The following is a 16,769-nucleotide window of genomic DNA, read 5'->3' as shown; positions in this document are numbered from 1 at the left end:
GAATACTAATCAGCCATAAAAAGAACGAAATAATGCCATTTGCAGCAACATGGATGGACCTAGAGATTATCATACTAAGTGAAGTAAGTCAGACAATGACATATATCATATATCATTTATATGTGGAATCTAAAATATGACACAAATGAACTTATCTGTTAAATAGAAACAGATTCACAGACATAGAGAACAGACTTGTGGTTGCAGGGGGGAGGGAGGGAGGGGGAGGAATGGAGTGGGAGTTTGGGGTTAGCAGATGCAAACTATTATATATAAAATGGAAAAACAACAAGGTCCTACTGTATAGCACAGGGAGCTATTATTCAATGTCCTGTGATAAACCATAATGGAAAAGAATATGAAAAAGAATGTATATGTATATATGTATAACTGAATCCCTCTGCTGTACAGCAGAAATTATCACAACGTTTAAAATCAACTATACTTCAATAAAATAAAACTGGGTGTATTTTTTTTTAAATGCATGCTTTTAAGTGGCATTATACATTAATTCTAACAGTGGTAGCATTATTCTTTGCTAAAACCAAAATGCTAACCCTTCATCCATTTGCATGGGAGGATTATGGATGCAATAATTTCCTTTATTTTCAAAGCTATCTGAAACTTGGTCATACCACATTTATAGAGAAAAGTTCTAATATTTTAAACATTATTTACTGTAGAAGTCCTGAACTTGAAGTCGTCTTGTCCTGGAAGGTAGAAATTGCTTAATATTTTTGATGCATGCTACTCTTCCTTTCTTTTTTTGTTAGGTAAATCTCACTGAGTGCTTCCAGAGCCAGGCACAGTGCCTGACACCAGGGTACGAGGCTGAGTAAGATACAGTCTTTGTGTTCAAGAGTTCCCAGTCAGTCAGGGAGAAACACAGAAGCAGATGATTGTAATTCAATGTTGGAAATGCAGTTACAGCCTTATGTTAGGGCATCACTTCTATCACTGAAAAAGGATTTGAAAAATCTTACTGAAGATATGAATATGACTGAAAATAGCATTGTGAAAAGTGGCTTCTGGTCAGACCCTCTTCAGAAGGACATTTGCTTTATAAAGATAATGATTGCCCCAAATGGCATCATTTATTTTATAGATCAAATGTGTATCACTATTCCATTCTACCAGTAAAATAGTAGGCTTTTAAATATTTTTCCAAATTATTATTTACAAAAATAATGTTACTGGTTATTTCTTATTGCCTTCCTTTCTTTCTCCTCTAGGACATTCCTTTCCTTAACACATTTTGTTGTTGAATCTCTGAAATACATTTAAAAAAATGAAGATGGAGAACTACAAATTACTTCCACTTCTCTGAATCTAGTGTTCACCAGTTTAATTAACCTATGACTGTAAATCTTTGAATCATATGTTGATATTCTATTTTCTTAGTCATGACTTCTAAGTGTTGCATTATTGTTGACTCAGTCACCTCATATACTGGTATCAGAACAAAAAACTTTGATTGCGTTTATGTTCCATATATGCTTTTATTCTTGGAGATGCATGCTAGTTAAATCACGGAGTAGTTTTAAAATACATGACAAAAATTCCTAAGAAGAAAGAAATGTCTCTTTGTTGCTGGTTGAATAAACTCTGCAACTATGCAAAGATCCAATTTAAAATCAGTTCTAAACTAATGAGCCTGTTCCCCAAGCTTGTTCCCCAAGCTTGTTCTTCTTCTCAGTAAGTGAAGGCAACATTTACTTAATTGCCCCACGACAGAAATTACAAGGTCATCTGTGATTCCTCCCTTGCCTTCATCCACCTGGAGTAGGGTAGATTCTACCTGCTGAACCATCTTGGATAAGTCCCCTTCTCTCCCTACAGCCTTGACCTCAGCTCAGATCTGCAGTCCTGCTGTGGCTTCTTAATTTAACTTCCCAGGTATATTATTTTCTTCCTCCACCCCATTCTCTGACCTGCAGTCTTTGTTCTTCCTAAGACGCAGATCACACAATTTCACTTCCCTTTCATAGGCTGGATTTAACCTGCTAAATCGTGTGAAAAATTTTCTGAAAATATCAAACCTTCTGCCTTTTCTCAATAGGCATGTTAGCCAAATACATAGCATTACCTCAGTGAGGCCTGCAGATCCCAAAGTGATAAGGCATCTGGGTTCCTTTAGATCACAAGAATAAATAATAACAAACACTTATCAAGTATACTGTTCTGAGCACTTTAAGTGTTTTAACTCTTTTTACAAAGTCAACAATCATAATTATTGCCATCATTTATTAGGAGTCTAATTTCCATCCAGACATTAGGTGTCCATTAGTTGTTACCTTTTAAACCACCATGCCAGGTTAGTGTTCCTGTCTCCAGGAGGAAGATGAAATGAGGGAAGGGATTTCTTAGGTCAGGGGTTGCCCCAGGCCAGTCAGCTAGGAAGTAGCAAGGTCCAGAGCCAGCCAACTCCCCCTGCCCCTGATCTCTGCCCACCCTCAGTACCGGGCACCTCACCACTCACATGCCTATAGTGGTGCCACATCAAGAAAGGTGATGGAAATCCACAAACAATAAATGCTGGAGAGGGTGTGGAGAAAAGGGAACCCTCTTGCGCTGTTGGTGGGAATGTAAATTGATACAACCACTATGGAGAACAGTATGGAGGTTCCTTAAAAAACTAAGAATAGAGCTACCATATGATCCTGCAATCCCATTCCTGGGCATATATCTAGAGAGAAACATGGTCTGAAAGGATACATGCACCCTAGTGTTCATTGCAGCACTGTTTACAATAGCCAGGACATGGGAGCAACCTAAATGTACATCGACAGAGGAATGGATAAAGAAGATGTGGCACATACATGCAATAGAATACTACTCAGCCATTAAAAAGAACGAAATAATGCCATTTGTGGCAACATGGATGGACCTAGAGATTGTCATACTGAGTGAAGTAAGTCAGAGAGAGAAAGAGAAATATTATGTGATATTGCTTATTTGCAGAATCTAAAAAGAAATGATATAAATGAACTTATTTACAAAACAGAAACAGACTCACAGACTTAGAGAACGAACTTATGGTTATCGGGGGGGGGGGGAAGGGTTGGGGGGAAGGGATAGTTAGGGAGTTTGGGATTGACATGTATACGCTGCTGTATTTAAAATGGATAACCAACAAGGACCTTCTGTACAGCACAGGGAACTCTGCTCTGTATTATGTAACAACCTAAATAGGAAAAGAATTTGAAAAAGAATAGATGCATGTATACATATAACTGAATCACTTTGCTGTACACCTAGAACTATCACAATATTGTTAATCCACTATACTCCAATATAAAATAGAAAGTTAAAAAAAAAAGAAAGGTGATGGAAATGGAAATTAAAATATTGTGGCCAAGTCAGGCAGACTGTTTTGACTCACAACTTCTGGGGAACAAAGCCTGGCGCTAAAATGACTTCCCCAAGTCCATCACCTAAAGTGTTACTGTTTGGGTTTCGGGGTTGTGTCTGGTGACAGCAGGCTCAGAAATCCTGGACATTTGGTGGAGTCACAGAATGTTAGCCCCCAGGCTGAAGGAGAAACTGTCTCTTGCAGAGCGTGATTAACCACAGACAAATTTTAGGAGGAAGTAGCCTAAGAAAAATCTGCAAACTTTGCCTGTCTTCTGCTGAGGCTGTCAAACAAAACTAGATGAGGAGCTTCTTATTTCTTTAAGAGGGAAAGTCCTAAATAGAAAAAGCCCCCAAATGTTTTGTCTGAATAAGTTCTCTCGGTGGATGTCTTAAGAACAGGAGGTGTATCATTGATGGCCAGGGGCCAGGACCCAGCTCACCAGCCTGAAGCAAGTCCTTTACCTTGGGGCCGAGTCTGCTGATGAGGAATGCATACTCACAGGGTCATGAAAGGGCGATTTCCTTATTGTCCTGTCCCATCAGGGCTTAGTCCAGAGGAGGAAGGAAGAGAGGTCCGGGGCATACCACACTGTCACCCGTGCTCAGAGGAGAAGAGGGCCGTTGGGAGTTCCTCTTGGCCACCTGTCGATCTGCTGGGTCACCCTCGTCCTATCAGGAGAGAGATGGCACTTCCGTCAGAGGGCTTCGGTGAGAGCGGCAGCCTCAGCCAGCTGGAGGGCATGGCCCTGTGGCCTCAGGCTGCTGGGGGTGGGGCGGGGATGGCTCAGGGCTTCCTCTTTCCTGGAGCTAATTACAGAGTCTCAACTCTTATCTGTGCTCCCAGATGAGCCCAGCTGCCGGCTGGCTCTCAACCAATCCCACACACTTTTTCAAGCCAACACTGAGATTTCCTAATCATTTCTTTTACATCTGGGGACAAAGATTTAAACTAATTTAGTCCTCCGTCTGTCACTTTTGGGCTAAAGTCCCTTTTCTTGGTGGTTGTACCACGGGATGTCTCTTAGGACCTAAAAAGATTTTTTTCCCCTGAAGATCCTCAGCCAGAGACCACCAGGGTCACCTTGGGCTACACCTTCTCCTAATGAGCTTTTGGTACTCTGATTGTCTGCGGACATCCCATTCAATGCCCCTGCCAATCTGAGCAGTGAGACATTTTATCTGGATGCCAATGAAGCTGACTCCAGTTCTTCTGGATGAGTCTATCAAAGCCCCTGGCCATTCAGACAGCCATCTATTTATGGAGGGGGACACTGGCTAAGCAGTCTATTCCCCAGAGGTGTGCTGAGATTTGGGGGTGCAGAGTGGAAGGCGGATGATTACACGCAGATCTGTTTCTTCACTTTCCAACAGAACAGGTCCTTTAAAAACCTAGGATTTTTTAAATTAATTAATTAATATAAAGAGAGAGTGCAGAAAATGGAAATACAGTTTTGCCTTGTCTCCGGTAGGCTGAAGGAATTACCAAGGAGAGAGGACTCAGAGTAAAACACACTAGTCCTGGGACTTCCCTGGTGGTCCAGTGGTTAAGACGCCATGCTTCCACTGCAGGGGGTGCAGGTTCGATCCCTGGTCGGGGAGCTAAGATCCCACATGCCGTGCAGCACGGCCAAAAAAACAAAAACAAAAACAAAACAAAAAAACACACTAGTCCTGATGCCAACTATTGATCATATTATGGTTCACATTTACTGAGCCCTGTTTGTGTTCCTCTTCCTGTCTCTGCTCCCTCCTCCTCTCCCTCCCTCTCCTTCATTTTCATAAAAAAAAAACTATTGGCTAAATGAATTGCTGGTTATAACAATCTACACACAACCTCAATTACAAGGAGACGAAATGATTAGGGAGGTAACTGAACTAGGGTATTTAGATTCTTCTACACTAAGAATCACCGAATATATAGCATTAATGCTAAACTAGGAGGAAATATTATGGCTCAACTGTGGAAATCAGCTTATTTGTGGACAAGGAGGCATGTAAATGAGGAGGAGAATTAGAGCCACCAGAACCTTTACTTTTAGATGTCTGACCTGCCTGTCCTGGTCTGTAGGCAGTGGAGGGATTAAGGAAACTAGCGAGAACTGGGACTAATCCAGAACCTAAGACACACTCCAGGAACACCCAGACGCCTGAGAACAAGACCAGGAGTTGCAAGCTCCCGTGGCTGTAGGGATTAGACGTGAGATGGAAGAGGGTACAGGAACAGGGTTTGTTCGTTGTATGGACAATCATTTTGCATATTAAACATGTAGGAGTAGTCTTTGTTAACTCTAAGACTTGTATAGCTGGCCCTCTGGTTCCATAGGTTCCGTCTGCATCCGTGGATTCAACCAACTGGGAACTGAAAATATTAAAAAAAAAAAAAAAAATTCCTGAAAGTCCCAAAAAGTAAAACTTGAATTTGCCACGTGTTGGCAGCTATTTACATTGCATTTGCATTGTATTAGGTATTGTAAATAATCTGGAGTATTTAAAATATACAAGAAGATGTGCATAGGTTATATGCAAATATATGCCATTTTATATGAGGGACTTGAGCATCCATGAACTTTGGTATCTTCTGGGGGTCCTGGAACCAATCGCCTGTGCGTACCAAGGGATGACTATACTATATTTAAAAAAAAAAAAAAATTCTTAAACCTCTCATATCTCGTGTTTTGCCACTTCTGATAAATATTATATATGGGAACAGAGAAATACCTCTCTACCATAAGGATAAAACAGAAGTGAAAGTATAGTGGTAAATAAAAACTTAATACTCAGCCTCAGTGTTGGAGACATTAGGGAATAGTGGGGATTGTGGCAAACTGGAGAACACATGTACCATTTAAGTGGGCAGGAGCCACTCTGCTCTAGCAGATTGCTTCATTAGAGAATATGGCTCCAGTATCCAGGTTTTTTTACTTCTATCTAGACAGTGAGGGAGTCAAGTTAGAGCAAACATCTGGGAATGGGGAACCACATAGAATCCTATCAAATGGGAGCAGTGGGTAGAAGACAGGGAAGCAGTAAGGATTGCAGGAGCTATAGAGGGGCCAGAGAGAGACAGAATTCTGAAAACATTCTTGCCTTGGGAACACTTTCCCTTCTAGTTGTAGTAGAAACCAGTGACAGTTTCCCAGGCAGCGTCCAGGCTGGCATAGCCTGAAAACTCATGTACTTCTGCAGTGCAGCATAATTTCTTGATAGGCAAATTTTGGCACCACTTCTCAGAGTATAACCAACCCAAGAATGGAAGGTGAGATGGTGCTATTGGGTAGCAACTCCCTGTCATGGCAAATTTTAACCCTTCTGTGAAGTACAGAGTTCTTAATGAATGCTCATTTCTTTGTCTTTGTAGTTCATTGAAGTCATGTTCTCAAAGCCTGACTGCCACATAAGAATCTTCTAGGCATTATTTTTATTTTATCTGTGGTGCTTAAATATAGATAATTGGATATTTGTAACACCAATATGCTGATATTGTAGTTGATCTAAATGGATTTTAATATTTCTTCACAGTTGGGCACAGCTCAGTGGCCTGTCTTCAGGTAGAGGCTCAGTTTTACTCAAAGATGAACTTCAAAATGTGTGCTTTTTTTGTTAAGGAATAATAATGGTAATAAAATACTGTTAGGGCAGTATGAATAACCATACTGTCTAGGACTTCAAAGAGCCTTCCAAATAACTTCAAACAAATCTCTACTTTGTTTTTAAGAACACTGGGGAAATAGAATTTAAATGAACAACTGTGCCTTTTAATCCACATCTCATGGGCCCTTTACTAAACAGTAGTAATAATAACTGCCCTTATTATTTTTTCCACATACTCTCTAATAAGCCAAATTGAGATGGATTAGAGTTAGTGGTCTGACACAGCAGGGGAAAGCTATAGGCACATTGTATCCAGATATCAGCAAGACATTTGGCAATGCCTATCATTATAACATTAGAAATAAGATGGAGAAGTACGTATGAACTAGATGACAGCACATTTTAGTGCACTGATAGTTAGTCATCTACGTTCAACATATCATTCAACATTGATTTAGCAAATATTTACTGGAAATCTACTATGGACTAGGTACTGCTCTAGGTTCTATAAGGATAGGAGCGAATATGAATTTTTTTTTTTTGTAGAGAACACTGAGAAAAAAACCAGAGGTTTTAAAGAAGGTATACACACACGCACACACACCTACACTATATGTATAAATACATATGTAATTTAAAAAGTGGATAACTCAGGCCTTGAGTGGAGAATAGATTTCATCCTCACTAACAGTGGATATTGCAATACAAAAACAATTTTGAAATGTCATGGGTGAAACATGTTATATCATTATATACAATGATATATAAAATCTATATTAATAGACTATTAAGTATAGAGTTCTCATACACGTTCCTCCCCCCCCCAAAGATTCCCCTATTATTAAATTTTGCATTAGTGTGGTACATTTGCTACAACTGATGAACCAATATTGATATATTATTTTAACTAAAGTCCTTACTTTATATTAGGGTTCACTCTGTGTTGTATATTCTATGAGTTTGGACAAGTGTTTGTTTGCATCCATTATGTTTCATGGTGTCATGTATTATCATGTTTCACCATATCATGTATCCACCATTACAGTATCATACAGAATAGTTTCACTGTCCTATAAATTCTCTGTACTGTACCTACTCATCTTCCCCTCCCCCAGAAGCCTTAGCAACCGCTACTGTTTTTATTATTTCTATAATTTGCCTTTTCCAGAAGGCCATATAGCTGTAATCATTCAGTATATAGCCTTTTCTAGTTGGCTTCTTCCATTTAGCAATATGCATTTAAGGTTCATCCATGTCTTTTCATGGCTTGATAACTCATTTTATTTTATCACTGAATACTATTCCATTTTATAAATGTACCACAGTTTGTTCATCCATTCACCTACTAAAGGACACCTTGGTTGTTTCCAAGTTCAGGAAAGTATGATAGAGCTGTTATAAACATTGAAATGCAGGGTTTCCTGTGGCCATAATTTTCAACTCATTTGGGTAAATACCAAGGAGTACAATTAATGGATTGTACAATAAGTCTAAGTTTAGCTTTGTAAGAAACTGTCTTCTGAAATGGCTGGACCATTTTGCATTCCCACCAGCAATGAATGAAAGTTCCTGTAGCTCCACATCCTCTCCAGCATTTGGTATTGTCATTGTTTTGGATTTTGGCCATTCTAATAGGCGTCTCCTTTTTGTTTTAGTCTGTCATTCCCTAATGACATATGGTGTTGAGCATCTTTTCATACACTTATTTGCCATCTATAGCTTCTTTGTTAAGGTGTTAGATCTTTTGCCCATTTTTAAAGTTAGGTTGTTTGTTTTCTTATTGTTGAGTTTTGAGAATTCTTTGTACATTTTAGATATCAGTTCTTAATCAGATACGTGTTTTGTAAATATTTTCTCCTAGTCTATGGCTTGTCTTTTCATTCATTTAACAGTGTCTTTTGTAGAGCAGAAGTTTTAAATTTTAATGAAGTTCCACTTAATTTTTCTTTCATGGATTGCACTTGTGATGTTGAATCTAAAAACTCATTGCCAAACACAAGATCACCTAGATTTTCTCCTTTTATATCGTCTTAGAATTTTAGTTTTGCATTTTACATTTAGGTCTGTGATCCATTTTGAGTTAATTTTTGTGAAAGGTGTAAGGTCTGTGTCAATTCCTTCTTTCCTTTTCTTTTTTTTTTTTTTTAATTAATTAATTTATTTATTTTTGGCTGTGTTGGGTCTTCGCTTCTGTGCGAGGGCTTTCTCTAGTTGCGGCGAGCGGGGGCCACTCTTCATCGCGGTGCGCGGGCCTCTCACTATCGTGGCCTCTCTTGTTGCGGAGCACAGGCTCCAGACGCGCAGGCTCAGTAGTTGTGGCTCACGGGCCCAGTTGCTCCGTGGCAAGCGGGATCTTCCCAGACCAGGGCTCGAACCCGTGTCCCCTGCACTGGCAGGCAGATTCTCAACCACTGCGCCACCAGGGAAGCCCTTTCCTTTTCTTTTTGCCTGTGGATGTCCAGTTTTTCCAGCGCCATTTGTTGAAAAGATCATCCTTTCTCCACTGAATTGCCTTTGCTCCTTTGTCAAAGATGAGTTGATTAGATTTGTGTAGGTCTATTTCTGAGCTATTTATTTTGTGCCATTGATATATTTGTCTATTCTTTTGCTAATTCCACATCACTATAGCTTTACAGTAAGAATTAAAGTCAGATAGTGGCAGTGCTCCAAATTTGTTCTTCTTCTTCAATATTGTGTTGGCTATTCTGGGTCTTTTGCTTCTCCATTAAAACTTCTTTTTTTTTTTTTGTTTTTTGGTTTTTTTTTTTCCACACACACACACTGTATTTTATTTTTACAAGAGATAAATAGACTGACACCAAGCATTGTACATGGATGACCACAACAAAAGCAACGATGATTGCACTTACCAAACAAAATTTTTTTTAAAAAAAATTATTTTACTTATTTTTGGCTGCGTTGGGTCTTTGTTGCTGCGTGCAGGCTTCCTCTAGTTGCGGTGAGCAAAGGCTACTCTTCGTTGCGGTGCGCAGGCTTCTCACTGCGGTGGCTTCTCTTGTTATGGAGCACGGGGTCTAGGTGCATGGGCTTCAGTGGTTGTGCATGGGCTCAGTAGTCGTGGCTCGCAGGCTCTAGAGAGCAGGCTCAGTATTTGTTACGCACTGGCTTAGTTGCTCCGCAGCACGTGGGATCTTCCCACACCAGGGATCTTCCCAGACCATGTCCCCTGCATTGGCAGGCGGATTCTTAACCACTGCGCCACCAGGGAAGGCCCTCCGTGTAAACTTTAGAATCAATTTGTCAATAGCCACAAGATAACTTGCTGGCATTTTTATTAGAATTGAGTTAAATCTATAGATCCAATTGGAAAGAACTGATATCTTGACAATATTGACTCTTGTTATCCATGGAATACATCTCTATTGATCTAGATCTTCTTTGATTTCTTTCATCGGAATTTTGTAATTTTCATCAGCTAGATCTTGTATATATTTTTGGAGATTTTTCCTTAAGTATTTCTTTTTCTTTCTTTTGTAGATGGTGTTGTGTTTTAAATTTCAAATTCCAATTGTTCGTTGCTGGTATATAAGCAAGCAATTACTTTGGTATCATTCATCTGTGTCTTACAACCTGTCTACAATCATGTATCAGTTTCAGGAGGTTTTTTGTTCTTCCTTTGGGATTTTCTACACAAACAGTCATGTTATTTGTGAGCAAAGAGAGTTTTATTTTTTTCTTCCCAAACTGTATACCTTTTACTTCTTCTTTTAATCTTATTTCATTAGTTAGGACTTCCAGTGCAGTGTTGGAAAGGAGAGGTGAGAGGGGGCATCATTGCTTTGCTCCTGATCTTAGGGAGAAAGTATCTAGTCTCTATAAAGTATGAAGTTAGATGTAGGTATTTTGTAGACATTCTTTATCAGGTTGAGGAAGTTACCCTCTGTTCCTAGTCTGCTAAGGTTTCTTTTGTTTGTTTGAATTATGAATGGGTATTGGATTTTTTCAAATGCTTTTTCTACATTTATGGATATAATCATATGATCACCTTTAGCCTGTTGATGTGATGAATTACATGAATGGATTCTCAAATGTTGAATCAGCCTCATGTACCTGGAGTAAATCCTACTTCATCATGGTGTATAATTCTTTTTATACATTGTTGGATTTGATTTGCTAATATTTTGTTGAGAATTTTCACATCTATGTTTATGAGAGACATTGGCTTGTTTTCCTTTCTTTAATGTTTTTGTTTGGTTTTGCTGTTAGGGTAATGCTGGACTCATAGAATGAGTTAGGAGGTATTCCCTCAGCTTCTATTTCTGGAAGAGATTGTAGAGAATTGGTATCATTTCTTCCTTAAATGTATGGTAGAATTCACCAGTGAATCCATCTGTGCCTGGTACTTTCTGTTTTGGAATATTATTAATTACTAATTCAATTTCCATAATAGATATAGACTTTTCAGATTGTCTATTTCTCCTAGGTATGAGTTTTTGTAGATTGTGTCTTTCAAAGAAATGGTCCATTTCATCCAAGTTATCATATTTGTGGGCATAGAGTTGTTGATAACACTCCTTTATTATTCTTTTAATAACTGTGGGATCAGTAGTAATAATCCTTCTTTCATGTCTGATATTAGGAATTTGTCTTCTCTCTTTTTTTGTATACATTATATTTTAATATGCAATTTTTATTATAAATGAAAGCAGGTATGTTTTCATATAGCCTTTTTTTTTTTTTCTGCACCGTACAGCATGAGGGATCTTGGAGTCCAGACCAGGGATTGAACCCATGCCCCCTGCAGCGGAAGCACAGAGTCTTCACCGCTGGACCGCTGGGAAGTCCCCATATAGCCAGTTTTATTTCTTTTATAAACCACAGAATTTATGTACTTTGCCTGTTTTTCTATTTTATCTAAGGCTTATGATATATGAAATGTTTACCTTTTGTTCTGTCACACATGCTGCAAATGATTTTATTCCAGCTTATTACTTTCCTCTTAATTTTGTGTTCATATTTTTCATACATGAGCTTTAGATAAAGTCTTTCAGTATTTTAAATATTGTTTCTTCCTTCGCGATTGTGCTAAATAATACCTAACATTCACTAAGTGTTTACTGTGCATCGGGCATTATATGAAGTATATAATACTTTATATACTTTATAGAGTATAGATATATAGATATATAATTATATATAATATATATAACATAGTTATCTATAGTATATAGATAAGTATATGTTATCTAGGTTAAACCTCCAAGAATCCTTGTGGTAGGTATTATTATCTCCATCTTATGGATGAGGAAACTGAGGCACAAGACGGTGAGTCTCTAGTTGCAGGTGAGCACAGAGCCAGGATTTGAAGCTTGGCACTCTAATACCAGACACTCAGCCCCTAAGCTTTACTGCCTCCCAGAGAAGTGCTGCCACTTGAAGATGGTATGATTTATCAATATTTTTTAATGGTCTACATATTTTTTTAAAAGGACACTCATAAACACTCTACTTTTAAAATGCCAAGATTTTCAAATTTTATAACATAGAGCTATATGTCATAGCCCTTGCAAATTTAAAAGAATTCATTTATTTTGGAATGGGAATTGATGCATTATGTACTTTAATCTTATGGAAAAGTGGACTGATAGAATATTGGAAGATGTGGGAGAAATCAGGAGACAGGGAAAATTAAGCAATTTTTAAGAAAAGGCAATTATTAACTGTAGGGAAAAAGCAAATGGTAAAGAGAAACCTCATGATTATAGTACACACAACATTAAGCTGTGAATGCTATTTGCATGGACATAATAAAGTGAAAAATGAATGTTTAACTACACAAAACTAGTGAACGAAAGGTGAGGAAGTGGAAAATGGAGAAAGTGGAACAGACAACTCTAGTTTTGGGGAGTTGCTATTTCTAAACAAATTTAGAACAATCAGAGGGAGAAGAAGGATTGGTAGAGCAAAAAAGGAATAGCCTTACAAGCATCAATTATTAGATGGAGTTGAGGGTAAACATAATAAATATGGAGAGAGATTGTTTCATTTTCTCATGATCTCCATTTTCTCCCTTGAGACATAGCTCCAACTTTTAGAAATATTCCTAAGACTATTACAAAAAGATTAAAACAGGTTTGTTTTCCTCTCATTCAAGAACACGTCTTCACTTAACAAGTTAAATACATAATGCTAACAAATAATTCACAATACTTCAATGAAGACAATAACTTTAAATGTAATTACAAAACAGAATAAACGGACAGTGTTATTTTTCAAGAGAACAATTTCGTTTACTATCAAATTTTGCCACATTGTACCTTTCTCTGACTCATTAAAACCCTGGCCATATATCTGCTGCTTTCCCATCCAAGGACCGTCTGATCTTTAAATAGCATGTGGAACTCCTACCAGAGTGACCTTTCTTTTTGGCAGGTCATCTGACAATATTAGCTAGAGTACTTTGTTCCCAGACGAGCAGGAGACCTTACTATTCGGAGAAGCTTTATTGTTGAAACAGTCTGAGCCGACTGCCAAAAATGACTGACTTCCTTTGCTCTGAAGAAGTTTCTCTTGTGTTTGCAATAAGTAGATATCAAAGGGACATTTATGGGTCTAAACTAGTTCCAGTGCTTGTAAAGAGGGCCACCCCGAGACGAGGCAGGCCGTTGGGAGACAGATCTGTTTCAGGGGCACGAGAGGAAGTTTTCTGAAGGACGCTGGCAGCAAAGGGCGGGCAGCCAGTACTGCATGGAGGTCTTAACACAACACGACCAAGTGTCCCTACAGGTGACAGAGCATAGCAATAGCATATCAGGAGCATATGATATTCAATCCCAAGGTAGGAAGGCAGGAAACCAGAAATGCAGCTTAGTGAAGGTAAGAGCAAGGCAAGGCCCCAGCCCCAGAGAGAAAGAGCAATGAAATGGGTTAAAAACAACAACTCAGGAAAACAAGTGCAATTATCACAATTGGGTCCCAAATGGCAGACCCTGAAATAAACTCGTAAATGCAATCAGCAAACGAGGTTAGAATCTTGGAAACTATCCAGCTGCTTCATATGATTTACAGGATTGGAGAAGTGTGTTGATCCTCATACCGAAATTTATGTCACAAGGTGAAAACACAATTCTAACTTCCCAGTGAACCATGATTTAAGCTACACAGGGCTGAGTGTGCGGAAGTATGTCTTTGTCTCTAAGGGACATAATAAGAAATGCCTGCAATTTATGAAAGTCACCGATAATTTTCAACCTTTTTGTTTTGGAGGTCAGCCAAAATTGCAAATCTTTTACACTAACCGTTGCAGTAATCCAGGTGAGTGAAGGCGGTGGTGATGGAGGGGATGGGGACGAGGTGATGGACTGAACGGCGACTGGAGGGGAGTGGGGGATGGGAGAGAATCACGAGCCGAGAAGTATTGTACAGAATGCTTCCTTGGTGTTAGAAGATAAACTGAGGCATATTAAAACTTTTTAGTTTCTTTGAGCAAAAACCAATTGGAATGGAGCAGCGCCAGATCAGAAGTTGTGAGGAGCCCTCCACCAACAGGAACTCTGGGAGAGACTTTATACAAAGAAGGTGGAAGCAAAGCAAGGAATTATTGGTTGGCTATAGCCGAAAGCCTCGTTGGCTGTTTGCGATTGGTTGCCCTTAGGTTTGCATTTCGATTTGGGTTTGCTTACGTAGGCTGCCACGGCGTTAGTGCCACCTGTCTTTTTTTTTTTTTTTCATACATTTATTTATTTTATTTATTTATTATTTTTGGCTGTGCTGGGTCCTCGTTGTTGTGCACGGGCTTTCTCTAGTTGTGGTGAGCAGGGGCTACTCTTTGTTGCGGTGCACGGGCTTCTCATTGCAGCGGCTTCTCTTGTTGTGGAGCACAGGCTCTAGGTGTGCGGGCTTCAGGAGTTGTGGCACACAGGCTCAGTAGTTGTGGCTTGCAGGCCCTAGAGTGCAGGCTCAGTAGTTGTGGCGCACTGGCTTAGTTGCTCCGTGGCATGTGGGATCTTCCCAGAACAGGGCTCAAACCGTGTCCCCTGCATTGGCAGGCGGGTTCTTAACCACTGCGCCACCGGGGAAGCCCGGCACCACCCGTCTTAATGGTCTCCTTGTTGCGTTAACTTAACACTGGTTTCTGGATTGGCTCGGACAACTGAGTGGACAGGGATGCCAGCACAGAGTAGGCACAGTCTGATGTCTGGAGTCAAAACCTGACTCCAGTTTCTATGCTCTGTGTGAACTTGAGCCAATTACTTAACCTCTCTCAGCCTTTATCTGTAAAAACAAGAAAAATTCTACTTACAAAGTTGTTGTGAGAGCTAAATGAGAGCTCATACCACTAACTTGACACATATACTGATAGTATATTAATTGCTAAACCCTGAATTCAAAGTCCAGTATGCTGGGAGAGACATGCAAAAACAATCAGCCCACTACAAAGGGGCAAGTGATAAGCGCAAAAATATCAGCCTCCCTGAAGTGTTCGAGGAGCCCAGAATCAGGTGCTCTGCTTACAGATGTGGGGAGAGGGGAATGGGTATTTGAGCCAGGCTTGAATAAATACGTTTCCACTAAAATGCATCTCCCCTGTGACCTTGGACAAATTAATCTCCGAGAGCCTCTGTTTCCTCAGTTAGGGATAATAATAGCAACCATCCCAAGGAGTGATTGTGAGGGTTAAGTGAAGTAATCCCTGAAGAATGCCCAGTACAGTGCCTGGTACATAGCGAGTACTCCATCAACGTTGGCTATTTTGATTAACATTATTACTATGGAGAACTCTGGGACTAAAGAGCTCTGATGAACTCAATGACATATCAAGGTCACAGCTAGTTAATAGCAGAGACTAGACTAAGATCCAGGCAACAATTTTATGCTCAAAATAAAAGTAGAGCTCTGGGCTCATCCATCCTACTTTTCCTACTGGAGATTCTAGAGAGAGTGTTGGATCTTTTTGTGTAACATGGAAACTTAGCAACTTTTCCCAAATGAAGTTCTGAATGAAATCATTTAACATTTGAATGAGCTCATATGTAAAAGGATTAACCACTCTGACAGGTACTAAATCTGCAGTACATATAAATCTACTTTTTCTTACTGGACATCTTGGTTTTGCTTTTGTTTTTTTTTCCAGGTTACATATTTTTCTTATTTCAACGCTCTAACCCCATTCTCTGAAGCCTATTTGATTTTCATATCAAAGGAAAATGAAAGCAAAAGGGATAGGTTCTACTTGTAATCAACATCCGTTTACTGTCTATTGTGGTTCAGAAGCTCTTTGCTAGCACTATGGAAGGAGACAAAGAATAGAAAAGATAGCCTCCATCTTTGAGACAGTTGCCATTTTGTTTAAATAAACCAATCTACATCTACATGCAAAGAGAAAACAATAATTCTATGATAATGTATAGATATTCCATGGTCATATGGGGTAGGTTGGATATGTTCACACAGAGGAGACAAAGTCAGTTGGTGTATTGGGCGGGAGCTAATGAGGATGTATGGAGAGAAAAGAATCATCTCTTTGACCAGTGCTATGCTGGGTGTTCTGTATAGTATCTGGATAATTCTGAGCTCTAAAAATGGTAAAGACTGGCAAAGAGAAAGGCAGGCAGTGATTTTCATTAAGATCACCTGGTACTGGGCTTCCCTGGTGGTGCAGTGGTTGAGAATCTGCCTGCCAGTGCAGGGGACACGGGTTCGAGCCCTGGTCTGGGAAGATCCCACATGCCACGGAGCAACTGGGCCCGTGAGCCACAACTACTGAGCCTGCGCGTCTGGAGCCTGTGCTCCGCAACAAGAGAGGCCACGACAGTGAAAGGCACGTGCACCGCGATGAAGAGTGGCCCCCACTCGCTGCAACT

The 16,769-nt window shown here is 39.6% G+C and overlaps 1 protein-coding gene across 1 annotated transcript in view; it reads right to left on the bottom strand.

The window, feature by feature from the left end:
* PCED1B (PC-esterase domain containing 1B) overlaps positions 1–16,769 on the bottom strand; it is a 146,026-nt gene that overhangs the window by 21,416 nt on the left and 107,841 nt on the right. Inside the window, exon 3 of the mRNA XM_068561409.1 lies at positions 3,855–4,023. The gene's annotated coding sequence lies outside the window, so the exon portion shown is untranslated. The remainder of the gene's footprint in view (positions 1–3,854; positions 4,024–16,769) is intronic.

Source organism: Eschrichtius robustus, chromosome 13, assembly GCF_028021215.1.
Source record: "Eschrichtius robustus isolate mEscRob2 chromosome 13, mEscRob2.pri, whole genome shotgun sequence".
In the NCBI taxonomy this organism is placed as follows: domain Eukaryota; kingdom Metazoa; phylum Chordata; class Mammalia; order Artiodactyla; family Eschrichtiidae; genus Eschrichtius; species Eschrichtius robustus.
This window is presented reverse-complemented; position numbering and strand designations above follow the sequence as displayed.